At 47.8% G+C, this 20,466-nt stretch overlaps 2 protein-coding genes across 2 annotated transcripts in view; both read left to right on the forward strand.

The window, feature by feature from the left end:
* LOC142259228 (uncharacterized) overlaps window positions 1-20,466 on the forward strand; it is a 138,828-nt gene that overhangs the window by 67,566 nt on the left and 50,796 nt on the right.
* LOC142259221 (gastrula zinc finger protein XlCGF66.1-like) overlaps window positions 8,430-20,466 on the forward strand; it is a 55,665-nt gene continuing 43,628 nt past the window's right edge. Inside the window, exon 1 of the mRNA XM_075331711.1 lies at window positions 8,430-8,473. The gene's annotated coding sequence lies outside the window, so the exon portion shown is untranslated. The remainder of the gene's footprint in view (window positions 8,474-20,466) is intronic.

A 20,466-nucleotide genomic window follows, 5' to 3' on the forward strand; every position in this document is an offset into this window, starting at 1 on the left:
AGATGTACTCGGATCCTTTTTAGTATGCAATTTATGTAGCATCAATTTCCGCAGGAACAGGTTGAGGTCCTTAATTACTGAAAATAAATCAAAATTAGATTGGGGAACAAAAGTCAAACCCAGTTGAAGAACTTCAATCTGGGAGCTGGTTAATTGGTGTTTAGATAAATTAATTACCTCACGACCTGTGTTCCCATCTTTTTTACTAGATGGAGGATAAGCACCACGGACACCACCAGGGGTTTTAAATCTATTTTTTGCATGGGCAGCTCTCGTGTTAGGTCATAGAGATCCAATATTGTCTGCTACACCCTCCTCATCCAATGAAGAAGCAGATGATGCAGATATTGACATTGATGATTCATGATGTTTCTTTTTATTACTGAGTGAAGCACCTCGCCACCAGTATACTTGACCATGTTTGTAATCCGACACATCGCGTTGATACTTGCTAGTCTTAGTACTCAGAATTTCTTTTTCCCACTTCGTAAATTCATTCTCCAATTATTGATTAAATTTAGTTAACTCATCAGGTGACAATTCTAAAAATAACTGTGTTTGGGTCTCAGTAATGTTGCTCTCCACCTCCTTAATTGAGGGCTCGTTGATTTCAATAAGGAGCTGCATAAACGTTTTTGAGCAAGTTGATGCTGCCTCTTCCCATCGTTTTTTGAAAGAATCATCGGAGACTGTAAAGGAGGGAAAAACCCTCACACGTAGTCCCCCTGTAATCAAGCTACGCTCCAAGTACCTCCTCATCAATGCCACATTACACCAGAGGCGGTTTTTTTAATTTAATAATGACTTCATGCTATTCATATGGTCCAGAGCGGATCTGGAACCCAAAACATGTACATCACCCCCCTCGGTTTCAAATACCCGATCCAATTGTGAGGCCCACGTTTTTTCACGGGCCTTATGATCCATAGGACCCTGTGAAGAGGCTGTGAAAAAACACAGTAATAAATTATAGAGAACAAGAAAACAGGGACCTGACATGAATCTCATATCACGTGTCAAGCAACAACTTCAAGGAACATCAGAACACAGAACAAAAGAGAGAAGTCTTTAAATTTTGCTAGCTAGTGAAAAACCATCTCATAAAGCCAAAATTCATGCAATATAAATATTTATTATAACAATGCTTCAAGATAGTATAAATCAGACAAACAAACAAAGATCAACAGGTATATAAAGTGCAGAGGGGAAATAGAAAAGACCCCACGTGCCCCTGGATAGATGTTTTAATAATAGGATGGGTAAGTCATGCTGTATACAAGGCAGAGTAAAAAGGCAGGTGCAGAAAATTGCCCTAGTTAAATAGCCATGTCAAAACAGTCAAATTACAATGTAAAAACTCACCCATATTTAGTAATTATAGGACCAGGGGTGCACGTGGGGACCAGCGTCCCGACACGTGTTTCACGTCTCAACGCTTCTTCGGGGGACAGATAAAAAAGTGTGGAGATGTGCAGCCTTATAAGCCTCCCATGTAAGCCCCATCACACCACATCACGCCCAGCTGTTACTGCGCACGGCCGGTGTTCTGAGTGCAGAGGCATTCAGCCACCCGGCGTCCACAGTGGAGATAGGAGGGAAGAAAACTTCCTGTGACGTCAGTGAGTAAGTCCAAGTCTCCGCTGCTAAGGACGCTGTTGTAACCATGCTTGCAAACAGACACACACGGCCGCGCGTCAGGGACGGACGGCTCCCCTATCCTGGATAAACAAGGTATTAACCCTTTACTGCATACATCAAAAAAGACAGGCTAATAACGTCCAAATCAGTACTATAGATGCAAATACTAGCGATCAGGAAAAACAAATTCATCATCTCAAAAATATGTCAGTATGCATAATATGTCAGTTTCTCTGAGAATGTGAGCAAGAGCAGGACATTGCAAGATAAGAAAGGTTTAGTTGGAGGACGTCCAGCGTCTGCTTGCACAGAGATGAGACAGTGTCTTGCTGTAAAAGTCAGCAGCGTTCAGGGCTTTCAAAGTCACAAATTTGGCCACTGTCAGACATGAGGCTGGGACAGTCAGTGTGAGTAGCCAGGATGTGAGAGCGGTCTTTACAAAGTCACACAACATACCGGTGTTCACACCAAACCGACAGTGCTCATCACAAATGGCAGGTCATCCACATACACACATACAAGAAATCACAACCTGTCAGCAAAACTGCCAGTCAGTCAAAAAGTCAGTTACAGACATTGCAATCAGTCTTCAAGTACACTTGCTGCAATGTTTTTACAATCACACAAAGGTTACCAAACACACAGAAACCACAAAGTCCCTGGCTTGTTCCCAGCACCTACGTCCCTTCTGAACGGAAGCCTCAAATGGTGTACGACCGTTCCCTGCCTATAGTGATGCGTATCTAGATCTTATACTCACCTCAGTCTCCTCTGAGTAAAGGCTACTTTACACACTGCGATATCGGTCTCGATATCGCTAGTGTGGGTACCCGCCCCCATCTGTTGCGCGACACGGGCAGATCGCTGCCCGTGCCGCACAACATCGCCCAGAGCCGTCACACATAATTACCTGTCCGGCGATGTCGCTGTGACCGGCGAACCGCCTCCTTTCTAAGGGGGCGGTCCGTGCAGCGTCACAGCGACGTCACTGAAGCGTCACTGAACCGCCGCCCAATAGCAGCGGAGGGGCGGAGATGAGCGGGACGTAACATCCCGCCCACCTCCTTCCTTCTGCATAGCAGCCGGGAGGCAGGTAAGGGGAGCTTCCTCGTTCCTGCGGCGTCACACGCAGCGATGTGTGCTGCCGCAGGAACGAGGAACAAGTTCGTTACTGCTGCAGTAACGATTTTTAAGAATGGACCCCCATGTCGCCGATTAGCGATTTTGCACGTTTTTGCAACGATGCAAAATCGCTTATCGGTGTCACACACAACAGCATCGCTAATGCGGCCGGATGTGCGTCACGAATTCCGTGACCCCAACGACTCCGCATTAGCGATGTCGCAGTGTGTAAAGCCCCCTTTAGTCTATCAAGCTCAAAGAGCGACAGACCTGGTCTATCAAATCCTTCAAACACGTGCCAGGGTCTGGGTAGGTCTTTACACATGAATGTTAGAGTTTCAGACCCTCAGTTTCAACTGCTATACACATCAATCTCAGCAGATGTCCCTAGATATAGACAAAACAAACAGGTCCCTGGCCGGAGGCGCCTCACATGGGTCAGCTCGTGGAATCGCAGGGGACCTAAGTTTCTCACGGTTAGACCACTGTATACAGGGCCCCTTCTCCTTTTTCACGGTTGGACCCCTGTATACAGGGCCCCTTCTCTCAGCCTCCCCCGTAAGAGGCTTATACACATACTCAGACTCATACGCCTACAGACAATAGCACATATAAAGCAACACTCATTGGGGACTAGGCAGCAGGATGCCTGCACGACACACCCCAAACCACAAGGACAGCACAGGAGGCAGTCAGTAACACAAGGGGTTACTTACCGCCTTTTGTCCTGCATCCAGTCCTGTTCCTGTGGGGGGAGATGTTGTGAGGCTGCAATTTTGCACCAAAAACTGTTATGGCAATCAGCAAAGCCACGAGCCACGTGCCCAATGAATGCTTCGCTGGCTGGAGGAAGTCAGCAATGACAGATGACAGTCGTGTGGTTCCCCATCTGAGCAAGTGCCCAGGAGGTCATTTATTCCAAAGCTCTAACATGTAAGTCAATGTACCCCAACATTCATTGGTCAATCCCAACACTATTACATAATGATTGGTTACACCCTTGTTTATCATTTATACTGATTGGTTCAGGTGAAATCTAATATATAAAGCTGAGTGTATGTGTGTACAGTGCTGGCCAAAAGTATTGGCACCCCTGCAATTCTGTCAGATAATACTCAGTTTCTCCTTGAAAATGATTGCAATCACAAATTCTTTGGTATTATTATCTTCATTTAATTTGTCTTCAATGAAAAAAAAAATTGTCAAAAAGCCAAATTGGATATAATTCCACACCAAACATAAAAAGGGGTGGACAAAAGTATTGGCACTGTTTGAAAAATCATGTGATGCTTCTCTAATTTGTGTAATTAACAGCACCTGTAACTTACCTGTGGCACCTAACAGGTGTTGGCAATAACTAAATCACACTTGCAGCCAGTTGACATGGATTAAAGTTGACTCAACCTCTGTCCTGTGTCCTTGTGTGTACCACATTGAGCATGGAGAAAAGAAAGAAGACCAAAGAACTGTCTGAGGAGAATCCAAATTGTGAGGAAGCATGAGCAATCTCAAGGCTACAAGTCCATCTCCAAAGACCTGAAAGTTCCTATGTCTACGGTGCGCAGTGTCATCAAGAAGTTTAAAGCCCATGGCACTGTGGCTAACCTCCCTAGATGTGGAAGGAAAAGAAAAATTGACGAGAGATTTCAACGCAAGATTATGCGGATGGTGGATAAAGAACCTCGACTAACATCCAAACAAGTTCAAGCTGCCCTACAGTCCAAGGGTACAACTGTGTCAACCCGTACTATCCGTTGGCGTCTGAATGAAAAGGGACTGTATGGTAGGATACCCAAGAAGACCCCACTTCTTACCCCGAGACATAAAAAAAGCCAGGCTGGAGTTTGCCAAAACTTACCTGAGAAAGCCTAAAACGTTTTGGAAGAATGTTCTCTGGTCAGATGAGACAAAAGTAGAGCTTTTTGGGAAAAGCCATCAACATGGGGGTTACAGAAAAAAAAAAGAGGCATTCAAAGAAAAGAACACGGTCCCTACAGTAAAACATGGCGGAGGTTCCCTGATGTTTTGGGGTTGCTTTGCTGCCTCTGGCACTGGACTGCTTGACTGTGTGCATGGCATTATGAAGTCTGAAGACTACCCACAAATTTTTCAGCATAACGTAGGGCCCAGTGTGAGAAAGCTGGGTTTCCCTCAGAGGTCATGGGTCTTCCAGCAGGACAATGACCCAAAACACACTTCAAAAAGCACTAGAAAATGGTTTGAGAGAAAGCACTGGAGACTACTAAAGTGGCCAGCAATGAGTCCAGACCTGAATCCCATAGAACACCTGTGGATAGATCTCAAAATGGCAGTTTGGAGAAGGCCCCTTCACATCTCAGGGACCTGGAGCAGTTTGCCAAAGAAGAATGGTCTAAAATTCCTGCAGAGCATTTTAAGAAACTCATTGATGGTTACCGGAAGCGGTTGTTCACAGTTATTTTGGCTAAAGGTTGTGCAACCAAGTATTAGGCTAAGGGTGCCAATACTTTTGTCTGGCCCATTTTTGGAGTTTTGTGTGAAATGATCAATGATTTGATTTTTGTTTCATGCTCTTTTGTGTTTTTTCATTGCAAAATAAATGATAATAATACCAAAGAATTTGTGATTGCAATTATTTTCAAAAAGAAACTGAGTATTATCTGACAGAATTGCAGGGGTGCCAATACTTTTGGCCAGCACTGTATGTATGTCCGCTAAAGGAATCCGCACCGTCGCATTTACAATCACGAAATTTTGCACAGTCACTCCATGTGACTCAGGGAACGTCATAGACTATGTTTGGGCGGGAAAATTTAACTCCGCGCTTTACAGTTACTCTTCAAAAATCCTACCTCCATTAAACTGAATAGTGGTTGCTATAGGAACAAAATAAACTGTTAGTATAAGAAGCTTATGTGTGAAGTAAAAAGATGTCGGTGGGAAGACGGATAGAGAGAGACAGAAAGAGAGAGAGAGAAAGACAGACAGAGACAGACGTGGAAAGAGACAGACAGAGACAGACGGGGAAAGAGACAGAGAGCTAGAGACAGACAGAGACAGCCCTGGAAAGAGACAGCCCTGGAAAGAGACAGCCCGGGAAAGAGACAGACCGGGAAAGAGACAGACCGGGAAAGAGACAGACCGGGAAAGAGACAGACCGGGAAAGAGACAGAATGAGAAAGAGACAGACCTGGAAAGAGACAGAAGGACAAAGAGACAGACGGGCAAAGAGACAGACGGGCAACGAGACAGATGAGCAAAGCGACAGATGAGCAAAGCGACAGATCGGGAAAGAGACAGATGGGAAAGAGACAGCTGGGTAAAGAGACAGCCGGGCAAAGAGACAGCCGGACAAAGAGACAGCCGGGCAAAGAGACAGCCGGGCAAAGAGACAGCCGGGAAAAGAGACAGCCGGGCAAAGAGACAGCCGGGCAAAGAGACAGCCGGGCAAAGAGACAACTGGGCAAAGAGACAACCGGGCAAAGAGACAGACGGGGAAAAAGAGAGACAGAAAGACAGACACAGAGATGGAGACAGATAGATTGATACAAATACAGACAGATAGAAACAGACAGACAGAGACATACACACAAATAGACAAGGAAAGAGACAGAGAGACAGACAAACAGCGACAAACAGACAGAGACTGGGAGAGAGACAGAGAGACAGTTACTATCCCGGGCAATGCCCGGGTACTACAGCTAGTATTACATAAATCAGAGACCACCTGATTCAAATGGATGGCAATATGATATTCTTGGCATGCTGCATGCTCCAAGATGGTCTTTATCTTGTTCTTACATAATCTAGGGACCTTTTTAATATCAATTTATGTAATGTTGAACATGCAGAGCCATGTGCATCAGGGGACTCTCTTAGAGATTGTTCTTACAGTTTTTGACCAAAGTTCTGCAACAAAAAGGCTGCAGTTTGAACTGCATAGTGCGGACAAGAAACCCAAATTCCCATAGACTTTGCTTGAAAAGCAGAACACAACCATTTTGGCATTAAACACTGCAGTTGAAAAAGCAGCAAAAAAGCAGGTAAAAAGCAGGTAAAAAGCAACGTGCGGACATAGCCTAAGAGTCTCCAATTCATTCATTTTGTTTGAAAGACTTCTTGCATTTGCCAGTAGACATTTTATACTATTAACGCATTCTTTACTCCTTGCCTCCCTACTTTCCTTGCATGTCCCAGCCCCCCTAATCCTTCATTGACCCCTACAGTCTCACTATCTTTTTCTGCTCTATTTATCCCCTTATTTGCTCCACTACCCTCCCTCCCCCCAGATCCTAGTTTAAAAGCTCCTCCATCCGTCTGACCATTTTCTCCCCCAGCACAGCTGCACCCTCCCCACTGAGGTGCAGCTCATCCCTACCTTAGAGCCTGTAGCCGACTGAGAAGTTGGCCCAGTTCTCTATGAACCTGAACTCTTCCTTCCTGCACCAATTTGTAAGCTACATATTTATCTCCCTAAGCTCCCGTTGTCTTTGTAGTGACGCTCGTGGCACCGATAGTATTTCTGAAAACAGCACCTTGGAGGTCCTGGACTTCAGCTTCTCTCCTAGTTTCCTGTAATCATCCACCTGCCTCTAATCTTGTCATTAGTACCAATGTGCACCATGACCTCTGGGTTTTCCGCAGCCCCACCCAGCAAACTGTCTATCCGACCCGCAATATGCCGAACTCGAGCACTCGGCAGACAACACACTGCTCGGCATTCACAGTCTCGGCGACAGATGACCCTGTCTGTCCGCCTAATTATAGAGTCCTCTACCACCAACATCTGTCTGGGCTTTGCTGCACTCCTATTTCCCTCCTTCCTACAGCAGCCATTTTCCTGGTTGCTAGGAGTAACGTCCTGCTGTAGAGATCCTAGTCCTGGCCCTTCATTCCTAATATCCGCCACACAGGCATATTTACTAGGCTGTGCCAGATCAGGACTAGGCTCCCTGACATTTCTCCCCCCTACCTCTTCGTCTGTTACCCAGCTACCTACCCCTGGGTCCTGACCTTCCCCTCCTCCATAGCACTGGCCCCAGCCAGAGCCGCTCAGTGAGCTCTAAACTCCTCTCTAGGTTTGCAATGCCCCTGAGTGTTGTGAGCTGCATATTTAGATCAGTTACCTGGGCTTCCAAATATGTAACACGCTGACATCGAGTGCAGACATATTTACCCTCCAACGGCTGCTCAAGGCAGGCACACATCTGACAAGACACACACCTGGTAGCATTGTCCATGGAGCCGCTATTAATGGGGATGAACAGTACAGATAAAAGCAAAAAACAATGGGAAACTTGTAAGGAAAACTCCAAACTATGATATTGTTTTTAAACTATGCACTTCCCGGCCCCCTCAGACTTTACTGCCCCTCACAAGCTCAGTGACCCTCGCTTACTGTGGCCGGGGTAAATAGTTCTGGAACAATCTAGAAACAGCTGTGGCCACTGCCCCCTCAGACTTCACTGCTCATCCCTGGATTTCCAGGATATCTGCTCCATGTCCGTCCACGGCTTCCAGGATGTGTCCTGTCTACATACAGCCTCCATTACCTCACTGTGACCCCCTGACATAACCTCCCCTCACCCAGCACCATGACACCCAGCACAGCAGAGCCCTGCATACACTGAGGAGCTGACCATGTGACCCTGACTCCTCCCCTCCATGTGACATCATCACAGGTCCTGTAAGCACAGAGCAGCCATATATCCGGTGCGTGGTTCTACAGGAGGAGGTAGGTGCAGGGTCTCTGTTATTTTCTCTCCTTTTTTCATGTTTCTGTCGTCTTTTCTTTGTTGCTATGACGACGCTGAAGTCGGTTTCTTATTCAGGAATTATGTTTTCTGTTTTTTTCCTCTTTTTACAGGTTTTTATCTACAAAAATAAAAACAATATAATACACTGCAGTGCGGAGCCCGAATGTGAATACAACAACAAAAATGATGAAACCGGCAGAAAAAACGGCATCAAAGTAGCACCGAAGGGAGTTATGGAAAGGGTTAAAGGACTCCGCACTGCATTGCACTTTATTGTTATATTTTTGTGTTTGCTGTTTAACCCCTTAACGACTGCCGATACGCCTTTTAACGGCGGTAATTAAGGGTACTTCTTCCAATCCGCCGCTTTTTAATGGCGGTCGGAAAAAAGGGTATAGCACCCCCCAGAGTCAGAAAATCTCCGGGATTTCAGCTACCGGGGGTAGCTGAGACCCTGGAGATCACGATCAGGGTCGGTTTTTACGGTCCCCATTCACGTGATCGCCATTACAAACCGTGTAACAGCGATGACGTGAAAGTTAATGTTGCGCCGGTAAAAAAATGATTCTTTTCCCATCTGGCATGATCAAACATGTCAGATGGGAGATGAAAGTCCTCCCCCGGTCGCCGGTGTGGCAAAAATCTCCTCACCCCTCCAGTCCCCGTCCCCCGTCGCTGAAAGTGTCTGGCAAGTGTGCAGACCCCTCTCATGTCAGGGCTCACCCACTTGTGAGCACGATTCCCACAAACCAAAAACACTCTCTCTGGGAAAATGCAAAAGTGAGTTTGACTTTGTACACAATAAAGCAGATTCAGAAGCCCCTTCATGACTTTATGAGCACACCACGTATTGTTCATTTGTTTTCCGGTCATACCAGAGATACATTTACCCCGCTCCCCCCTCAATGTCCTTCTAGTAAATGTTGATGTACAGCACTCAATACCCTTCTGATATACTGTCTCATTGTCCTTGGTTAAGTCATGTGTATGTATATAGAAACAGTTATTGTCTTTTCCACAATTTCCAACACCATTGTATTGAAGACTGAACCATAATCCATCATAGGGAATGGGGCCCGAATGAGGAATCTTAGTCTTTATTTTGGCAATTATGCCCTTGTCTGAATCGTATTCCATCCACCACGAGTATCCATCAGGCCGTGTGATATTTAGCTGGAACCAGGGTTTAGTGACCCATCCAACTATAGTCAATGTAGCAGATACATCGCGAGGTACATCTTCTCCCAAAAATCTAGATTGAGTCCAGGTTTCATTGTGTATACAGTCTGGTATCAATACCTCCTGTGGTTCCAGAGGTAAGGCTTAATATGGCATAGTCTTTGAAGAAATAGGACTGTGTGTGCAGATCCAACAGTCCTTTGGATTTTCTCCTTCCATGTCCTTAGTAAGAGAAATATGGTGGCGAATAAGTTTATTGTCCCAGTCCATATTTAAAAGGATGTTCAGTGTCTTTGTTGGGTGCAGCAATCCTGGTACTCCCATCAGGATAATTAGCAAAACTGTCATTCTGCCGGTGGAGTGACCTTTTAACAGTGACTGGCGTGGATCCAGGTGGGCTTTCCCTCAAGTTTCACTGAGGTGGATGTGGTCAGTTGGACTTGGAATGGGCCATCAAAGCGTGGATCTAGGCTCCTTCTCACGTGTCTGCGCACGACCACCCAATCACCTGGATTCAGCTGATGCACATCTGCACTTGCATTGGGATCTGGAATGGATGAAAAGACATATTTATGCACCACATTAAAGGGAAAGTGTCAGCAGAAATTTGGGGCATACTGGGCATGCGCGGGGACCGCTGGAGCACTGGGCGGCATCATCAGGTATGGAAAGGAGCGATGGGGGACGGCATAAAGGACCAGGAGGGAGAATAACGGACGCAAGAAAGCCCGCCCCCGTGACTATAAAAAAGATTGCCATACAAAAAGGTAAGACTTTATAAAGTCTTTATTTTGGTCTCACATGGGGCACAATAACAACAGGAACCTTTCCAGAATGCAGCACAGGAGCTGCAGAGGGGGAATCTTTTAGGTTTTGGGCGAAATTTCTGCTGACACGTTCCCTTTAAGTCTTTCCTGTAAGGCCTGGACATAGGCTGTCATAGTGCCGTGTTGCATCTGCACTTGCATTGGGATCTGGAATGGATGAAAAGACATGTTTATGCACCACATTAAGTCTTTCCTGTAAGGCCTGGACGTAGGCTGTCATAGTGCCGTGTTGCATCTGTAACACTTGTGGAAAGTAGAGACCTGTTTTTGGGGCACTACCAAAAAGGACTTCAAAAGGAGACAAGCCTGTCTTTCTATTTGGGGTGTGTCTGACTGAAAAGAGTGCCAGGGATAAGCACTCTACCCAATTCTTTCCTGTCTCTGCCATGGCCTTTTGAATTTTTAGTTTAAGTGTCCCGTTTAATCTCTCTACTTTTCCACTGCTCTGTGGTTGATAAGGGGTATGGGATGCCTGCTCTAGTCCCAGGGCCTGCATAATGTCCCTCATTATTTCTCCAGTGAAGTGTGTACCCCTGTCACTTTCTATGGTTTTTGGGATGCATACCTACAGACTAGTTCCTTCATTAGTTTATCTGCAGTTGTTTTAGCATTTGCACATTTTACTGGATAGGCCTCAACCCATCCTGAGAAGAGATCTACACATACCAGGATGTATTCATACACTCCTACCTTGGGTAGTTGTATGTAGTCTATCTGCCGTCTCGGGTAGAGCGGTCTGGGTGTTGCTTTCTTAGGGACTTTTACTGTCTTACCTAGGTTATGTTGTGTGCAGATAATGCAGGATTGTACGTGTATGGAGGCTATGTAACAGAAGCCAGGAGAGATCCGGAAGGTATTCACCTTTTTACACATGTGACTTTTTGAGGCGTGAGTGGGGCCATGTGTTGCTTGTGCCATCATAGGGAACAGGGACCTTGGTAAACACAACCTATCCTTACTTTCCCATACTCCATTAGAGTTCAGCCTAGCTCCCATTTTCTCCCAGTGTTCCTTCTCTGTTTGGGCAGCTTGATGCTGGAGGGATTTCAGGACATCCAGACTCACTGTGGCTGGAACTTGCTGGCTCCCTGCCACTATCCTCTGATCCCTAGGCCTCTTTGCTGCTGCTTATGCAGCCGCATCCGCCCTTTTATTCCCCGGTACCTCCAGTGAGTCACCTTTTGTGTGTGCTTTCACCTTAATGATGCCAACCTGGACTGGTAACATTAGTGCCTCCATTAACCGTTTTACCAATTCTGCATTTTTAATAGGCTTACCAGCTGACGTAAGAAAAGCTCTACTTCTACAGATAGGGCCAAAATTATGACAGATCCCAAATCCATAATTTGAGTCTGAATAAGCATTAATTTTCCTACCTGATCCTGCTCTACACGCCTCAATGAGCGCTGTTAGCTCCGCCTCCTGCGCAGACATGTGCGGCGGGAGTGGTTCAGCTCGGATTACCTCATGTGAGGATATTACTGCATATCCAGTGTAGAATCTCCCATCCAGGTGGTATCTGGAGCCATCTACAAAAAACTCAAAATCTGCATTAGTAATAGGTGTATCATAGATATGTGGAAAACCTGCTGTCTCCTGACTCATCAGCTCTATGCAGTCATGCTCATGCGTCATGTCAAAGTATTCATCCTCACTTGCTACCATTGTCACCAATTCCCCCTTTTCTGAATCTACTGGCAAAAGGGTGGCTGGATTCAGAACATTACACCTCTTGAGGGTGACATACTCAGGAATCAGAAGGGCACATTCAAGTCTGAGCTGTCTGGCCATAGACAGGTGTTTCAGTTGGACTTGCACAAATATAGCATGGATGTCATGCGGGGAGTAAATTGTTAAGGGAAATGTCAATGTGATCTCACAAGCTTTCCCTAGCAGTACTGCAGCAGCCGCTACAGCACGGACACACGTGGGAGACCCTCTGACAACCGGGTCCAATCGCGCTGAGTAGTAAGCTATTGGTCTTTGTGTGTCACCATGTTGCTGTGTGAGGACGGCTGTCGCATGCCCTCCCTGTTCTGTGCAAAACAAGAAAAATGGTTGATCGTAATTTGGAATACCCAGGGCCGGGGCAGATACAATGAGTAGTTTAAGGGAATGAAAGGAATCAATAGCTTCCTGAGTGAGGTCAAAGGGGTCAGATGACAGACAATCATAGAGGGGTTGCATCATTTGCGAAGCAGACCTTATCCAAGGCCTGCAGTATGACACTAAGCCCAAAAAGGTGCGCATTTGCCGGTGGGACCTGGGTAGTGAGAGATTTTGGACTGCTTGTTTTCTCTCCTCAGTCAGGTGTCTTGTACCTTCAGAGATACAGTGACCCAAAAATGTCACCTTTTGCTTACAGTACTGTAATTTTTCACGTGAAACTTTGCAACCATTCTCTGCCAGAAAACACAGCACAGAAACTGTGGCTTTCTTGCAGGACGTCTGGTCTGGACAGCAGAGCAAAAGGTCATCCACGTACTGCAATAGCGTAACCTGTGGATGAGGCGGTTGCCACTGCTCCAGAATTCCTACCATAGCTGTAGAATAAATGGTAGGTGAATTCATTCCTCCTTGCGGGAGGACTGTCCACATGTACTGTTTCCCCTCATGTGTGAAGGCAAAAAGATACTGACAGTCAGGGTGTAGAGGCACAGAGAAAAATGCATTTGCCACATCAATTACTGTAAAACACTTGGAGGTCCCTGGGATTTGTGACAGTAAGGTATGTGGGTTTGGAACAATTGGTGTTACACTCTCAGTGACAGCATTGACAGCTCTCAAATCATGCACCATTCTGTATGTATCAGGGGAACCTTTGGGCCCTTTTTTCTTGATTGGATACAAGGGAGTGTTACAGGGGAGGACCTTTGTACTAGAGCCCCTGCTTGCACATATTCTCTTATATCTCTGGTCAGGGGCATTGATTTGGCTGGGCTTAAGGGACACTGTTTTAAACAAGGAGGAGTGGAGCCTTCTTTTAATTTTATCATGACTGGGGGAATAGGAAGCCGACCAACATCAGTTTTTCCCTTTGCCCATACGATGTCTGGAACTTGTTGTGTCGCGGGCGGGGAGGAGGATGGTGTCGCTGCGCTCACCCACTGCTCGGGTCCGGCTACTGCTGCTGCTGCTGCTCGGTGGCTCGAGCGGTGGGCCGGATCCCGGGGCCTCGAGCGGCGCTCCTCGCCCGGCGAGTGAAAAGGAAGGGTTTCGATTGTGGGGGATTTTAGATATTGTTCGTGACGCCACCCACGGTTGTGGTGATTTTGGTGACACCACCGCTGCTCTGGATGGGGATCCCAGGAGCGGTGACAGGGAGCAGCTTTGTTGTTAGTTCTCCCCTCCGTGTGTAGGGGGTTGGTTGTCCCGGGGCCCGGTGATGGGGTAGGGATGGATGATGGATGGCAGGCGGGTTGCGGGGTCTGGTGAGGTGCAGGGTCGCAGGGGCAGCGCTGTGCCGCACGGCACGGTGGTACTCACTCAGCCTGAGACGATGACACAGTTCTCGGTAAAACACACGGCTGGAAAGACGGGTCCCACGGACGGCTGCTGTTGCTTTTCCCCGGCAGGTTGGTGGTGATTATCTTTCTCTGCACCTATGCACTGTAAACGGCTCCAATGGGTTCCCACCGGTAACCCGCTCCTCCAGCTTGATGGGTGCTGAAGGAGCCCTTTTGCCCGCAGGCGCTGGCCCTGAGAACGGTTGCCTTGGCGGTGGCGGTGCTCCCCTTATGGTTGGACTGTTGCCTTTTTCGGGACTTGATTGTTTGGAAACCCAGGAGGTCTCCTTCACTAACAGATTCGGCAAATTCACGGCGACTCCTAGCCTTGCCGGGGTCCGAAAAGCCCCTGCCAATGGTGCTGGCTTCTCCTTGTGTACTGGTCCAATACCGCCAGGCCACTGCCCGTCCACGGTCCTTACGGTAAACTCCGATAGGCCACTCCTGCAGACGGTCACCACCGTCTGCCAACCTTGCTGCTCCGTCCGGGCCACACACCCGGACCAACTTCAGTCTGTTCAGCTAACACTTTACTCCTCTCACTTTCACTGCTCAACTGATCTGAACTTCCTTTTCCTGCCTCCAGGACTGTGAACTCCTCGGTGTGCGGAGACCAACCGCCTGGCTCCACCCCCTGGTGTGGACATCAGCCCCTGGAGGAAGGCAACAAGGGTTTTGTGTCTGGCTTTGATGTGCCTAACCGGGGTGTAGGGTGTGGTGGTGTTATTACCTGTGGCCCCTGGCTTGTCCAGGGCGCCACAGTTGCATTGCTATGTCTTCACTAGTTCTGGTATCGGACACTCTCGCAGATTTGGACATGTACACCATTGCTACAATCTTGCACAAGTGTTTGTCAGAGAGGGGACTTGTGACTGTAATACCTTCTGGGGTGTATTGTATGGTAGCCTGGATAGCACTTAACACATCAGCCCCCAGCAAATTCATAGGAGTATTTTCACTAACAATAAGCTTTGTGAGAATTTCCTGGCTATCTTGTAATTTCAGCTTCATCTGTTTTGTCAAGGGAGTGTCACACACCAATCCCTCCACCCCGACACACTCCACAGTCTCGTCAGTAATCATGTCTGGCTTTATCAGGTCCTTATGTACCACAGTTCCGGCTGCCCCAGTGTCAATTAAAAATTCTGCCTCTTTCCCCCCTGGCAATGTTATGGTCGTAATTAAGGTGGGACCAGGTCCTGAGGGAACAAAAACAGGGTACACGTTTGTCACTGGGTTGCCAGTTTCCTAGGCCAGAGGCAAAGGAGGAGGGAAGGAAGGAGGAAAGTCAGTCTGTTCCCTCGCCTTTTTGGGGTTTTTGCACTGTCTGGCGTGATGTCCATTCTGTCCACAATTCCAGCACTGTACGGTCACTAGGTCACCTGGTGTTCCCCTCCTCTGCTTCCACTGTTTTACTTGTGCTCTAGCATACATTACTGGTCGCTTGCATTTTGTCAGTTCAACCCCCTTAGCTACTTGCAGAAGGTCTATTGGGTCCATGTTTCTCCACTCAGGTCTGGCTGTCTGTACTGTTTCTCGTAAAAACTTATTCATACCGTCAATGAATGCATTCACCGATATTTTGATACCAAGGTCGTTTCTTGCACTGTACTCCATGTCTGTCCACTTCAGCTGTAACCTCCCAAAGTACATCTCTATACTCTCCCCTTTTTGCTGTGTCACGTCAGTCATCAATACAGACTGCTCTGATTGTTTCTTTGTAGCCCATTCTTTCAATGCCTCACAGTACATCTTTCCAGACCTCTCAGACTGATCATCCATGATCCATGATTGATCCTTTACCATATCAGTATGTGATTTAATTACCGTATTTTTCGCTTTATAAGACGCACTTTTGTTCCCCCAAATTTTTGGGGAAAGTAGGGGGTGCGTCTTATAAACCGAATATACTGGGAGTGTGTGTGTATATATATATATATATATATATATATATACTGCAGGGTCCGCTCTGGAGCACTGCTGGGGGCAGGGAAAGCTGGGAGTGGCAGCGTTAGATCTCCTGCTCCCGCTCATATAATATGCACAGCCGCTGTCCATCAGCGTGGTGCTGAAATTGCATCACACTGAGAGGCTGGGGCAGCGGGGCATATTATATCTGCCTGTGCTCCCTTTGATCGCACATGATCCCCCCTGTGTTAGATATGCCCCCGTGCTGCTGCCCATAGTAAAATAAAAAAAGCTTTACTTACCTCCAGCGCTGATCTCCCGGTCTCCTCCTGCTGCTGTCTGTGATAAGACACGCAGAGATGATATCACTCTGCCGTGCCGATCACATGACCGGCAGCAAGAACCAGGAAGTAAGAAAGCCGGAGCTCAACTGTGAGGAGGGAGACAGAGGAGGGACAGCACTGAGAAGGTAAGGAAAGAGTGTTTTATTCTATTATGGGCAGCAGCATGGGGGCATATCTAACACAGGGGAGATGTGCCATCTATAGGGGCCATGGGCAGCTGTATGGGGGCCATATCTAACAGGGGAGATGTTCCATCTATAGGGGCCATGGGCAGCTGTATGGGGGCCATATCAAACACAGGGGAGATGTGCCATCTATAGGGGCCATGGGCAGCTGTATGGGGGCCATATGTAACAGGGGAGATGTTGCATCTATAGGGGCCATGGGCAGCTGTATGGGGGCCATATCAAACACAGGGGAGATGTCCCATCTATAGGGGCCATGGGCAGCACAGGGGGACGTGTCCCAGCACAAGGGGGCTATATTCAATATAAGGGGGCCATATCCAGACTAAGTGGGGCTAATTTTAGGATGGGGGCTATAAGGGACATATACCCTATACGATTTGTTAGACGGACACTGGCATTATAAGATGGACCCCATTTAACATTAAAAAAAAAATCTCTTTTCCTTCACTAAATTTGGGGGTGCGTCTTATAATCAGGTGCGTCTTATAAAGCGAAAAATACGGTATGTGTCCCAGCACGTCACCTGCCTTTGCAGTCACCAAACTCTCAAGGTCTGTCCAAGTGCATTTATAAGTCACCTGTATTGTCTGTATTTGCCTGTAAAATAGGAAAGGTTGGTTTTCAGGGTCAGGTAACTGTTTCAACATAGCTAGCTGGTCAGAGGGGCTCCAGGGGTAATATTCCTGTGTCTGTCTGATTCTTGTGACCTTCCTTGGTCGGGATGTATTTGATTTTTTTGGTACTGGTCCCAGGACATTCTTTTCTTTCCTCACCGTCAGAGTAATGTCCAGCTTCCTCCCCAAAACTCAATTCCTTCACTACCTCTGTCTCAGAGTCAGCGTCCTCTGTCATCACATGTGATCTGGTTCGAACAGGATTTAATGCAATCCACTTAGGACGAGTGACATTACACGTAGCACAAGTACCTCTCCAGTCTGGGTTTTTCTGACTACAATGTTTCCAAGTCCATTCATCTGGTCTGGGTTTCTGATTATGTGAAGGTGGGGTGGTAGCAGTCACAATTTCTGCTTTTGGTGCATTAAAAAATTCATAATACACCTTATCTCCCGCTGTGGTCTCTTTATATCCACAATGCTGCACCTCTTTAGCCACACGACACCATTTTCCTTTCTCGCCTTTTCATTGGGTTATATGTTATATGTATTACAGTGGGTTATATGTTGTCTCCAGGGGAGGCTTGACACTAGGTTGAAAAAAGAGTTAGCTCCTCCTCCCACAGCATATAACCCCAGCTAGGCGGGAACTAGCTCAGTTCTTTTTAGTGTCAGCAGGGAGGCTGACACGTCTGGCCTGAGCCCCAGGCCAGCTCATGTTTTTTTGTTTATTTATTTCTTTTCTTTGTGATTTTATTCTATTTTTGACTATGGGGCAATACCAGGGTATGCTCACCCTCGTTCCCCCCACTTACGGGCAGAGGAAACCTGGCGTGCAAAAGCCGTCAGTCTTCCCGCGGGCCCAAGTGGTCGGGTCTGCGTACCCCTCCAGGCTCCCTGGAAGCACCTCACAAAGGTAGCTCCAGAGGGCTAAGCAGAGCCGAGCACCTGCTAGCCTTGAGCCGAAGATGCGTCCCCGAGATCTCCGCATCACAGTACCGACGCGTCTTCAGACGGAGCAAGAGCAGGTAGGGAGACGACGTGTATCCGTCCCCTGCATCCATCCGCCGCCTGAGGAGGCGCCGGTGGGGCGATGCAGGCCGTGTTCCCGGGGAAGCATCATAAATTTAGCTCCCGACTTCGGCCTGCATTCTTAGCAACGCCCCCTCCACTGCTCCAGAAGCCGCTCCCTCTAGTGGGCCGTCTCTCCCCTCCATGCTGCTAGAGAACACTGGACGCCATTACATGTGGGGAGCAGAAACAGGTGAGATCGCTTCCTTGGCTCTGCAACTCTGCAGCACTATATACCGCTCTGTTCAGCGGTATATCGCTGTCTTTCTAGCACTGTGTGCCTGCTGGCTGGCGGTGTATATCAGCTTTCAGCGATATATACTGACTGTGCCTGCAGGTATATACCGACTGTTTGGCAGTGTATGCCACTTTACTTTACTATTGGTATATACCAGCTCTGTATAGCAGTCCCTTTCTAATACTGCTAGTAGCCCCCTACCCATAATAGTGTAATACTGCTAGAGGCTCACAGTACTAATTGTACGTTTGTTGCTGACATGCGTAACCGCAAGGGTGATAATTTAAAGCTTCCCAGGTATCCTCTATGGACCTGTACTATGCTTATACCACCTGTGGAAGCTCGTTTCCCAATGGTCGAAGCTATCCACTCTGCCGGGGCTGCGATGCCCCTACTACAGTGTCAACCCAGGCGTTGCCGGACCAGGCGGTCATGCAGTCTGTGGGTTCGGCCCCGGCCACCATTCAGGCAGCACCCCAGTCTGATGAGGCTATCCCTGCATGGGCTCTTCTGATGTATGAAAGGTTAGATGACCTGGCCGCTCAGATATCCCAGCCTTCCACAGGCAGCCTCCCCCCAGCTCAGCTCCCTCAGAGGAGCCCGCCTTCGTCTGATGTATCATCCCCAGTACGTAAAAAGGCTGTCTCCAAAAGGCGCCATGGCGACCGCTCCGCCTCGTCTGAGTCGCACGATGGTCAGTCTCACTCAGGCTCCGTGACCTTTAGTAGTCACAATTCCCGAGACTCTGACTCTGATTCAGATGTCCTTTCTGAGTCTAGGCATATGGAAGACACTTTAGTAGCAGCTGTCAATCACTCTCTGTCGATTTCTGATCAGCCCTCGGACCCCACTTCTCAGTCGGCAATCAAGCGAGCCAAGAAGCCTCCTAAGTCCTTTGCCCAGGATCCGATTTTTCATCAAATCATATTTAAACGGTGGGATCACCCTGATAGGAGGTTAAATAAAAAATCCTCCTCTTCATTCGCTTATCCCTTTCCTCCAGAAATGGTTAAGCCCTGGTCGCTACCCCCCGTTGTGGATCCGCCAGTATCCAGACTGGCTAAACACACGGTTATGTCTGTTTCAGACAACGCGTCTCTCAAGGACTCGTCCGACCGCGCAGTTGAGGCTGCGGTCAAATCTATTTTCCAGGCTTCGGGCTCCTCTCTGCGCCCCCTGTTTGCCATGACATGGGTGGCAAGAGCTATGAGCGTGTGGAGTAGGAACCTGCGCAAGTTGCTTCGCCCTTGCAATATTCCTCCAGAGGCTCTTGAGATTCTTGATTTGTTCTCTCTAGCCTCTAATTATTTTCTTCACGGCTCCCTAGATGCAGCTAGCTGGTCAGCCTTAACGGCAGCCAATGCTGTCTTCGCCCGCAGGGTTCTGTGGCTAAAAATATGGAATGCGGACAGTGCCTCCAAGAAGTCCCTGTCCACACTTCCCTTCCAGGGTCTTCGTCTGTTTGGTGAATCCCTGGACAAACTCATATCTGAGGCGACGGGTGGTAAAAGTACCATTCTGCTACAAAAGCGGCCTGTAGCCAGAAATTTCAAAAAATCTTCTTGGCGCAGGCAGTCCTTTCGGCCTGCCCCCCAAAAACCATCAGCCCAAGGACCGTCCCAACGCTCAGATCGAGGATCCGGTCCCTCAAGGGGCTCTTCTTGGCGTTCCCACTCCAAGCAACCTAAACCCAAAGGACCTCGCTCTGTACAGGCCCCCTCAGCATGACGCCAGGTAGCCCTCAGATCCGACTCCTGTGGGAGGGTGGCTTCTGCTTTTTCGGGATATCTGGCTAGACCACACTCACGATGCTTGGGTTTGAGAAATCGTCACCTCAGGTTACAAGATCGATTTCCATTCCCTGCCGGCCAACAGGTTTCTGCGTTCTCGTCTTCCAAAGTCCAAAACGCAAAGCCAGGCCTTATTTCAGGCCATAGCCTCTTTACAGAAAGCAAATGTTATTATTGCAGTGCCCCTAGAACAGCGCGGCAAAGGTTTCTATTCAAACCTTTTTGTCGTTCCCAAAAAAGATGGCTCTGTCCGCCCTATCTTGGACCTCAAACAGCTCAATAAATTCGTACGGATTCGAACTTTCC

This window comes from Anomaloglossus baeobatrachus (genome assembly GCF_048569485.1).
Source record: "Anomaloglossus baeobatrachus isolate aAnoBae1 chromosome 5 unlocalized genomic scaffold, aAnoBae1.hap1 SUPER_5_unloc_4, whole genome shotgun sequence".
Classification (NCBI taxonomy): Eukaryota; Metazoa; Chordata; class Amphibia; order Anura; family Aromobatidae; genus Anomaloglossus; species Anomaloglossus baeobatrachus.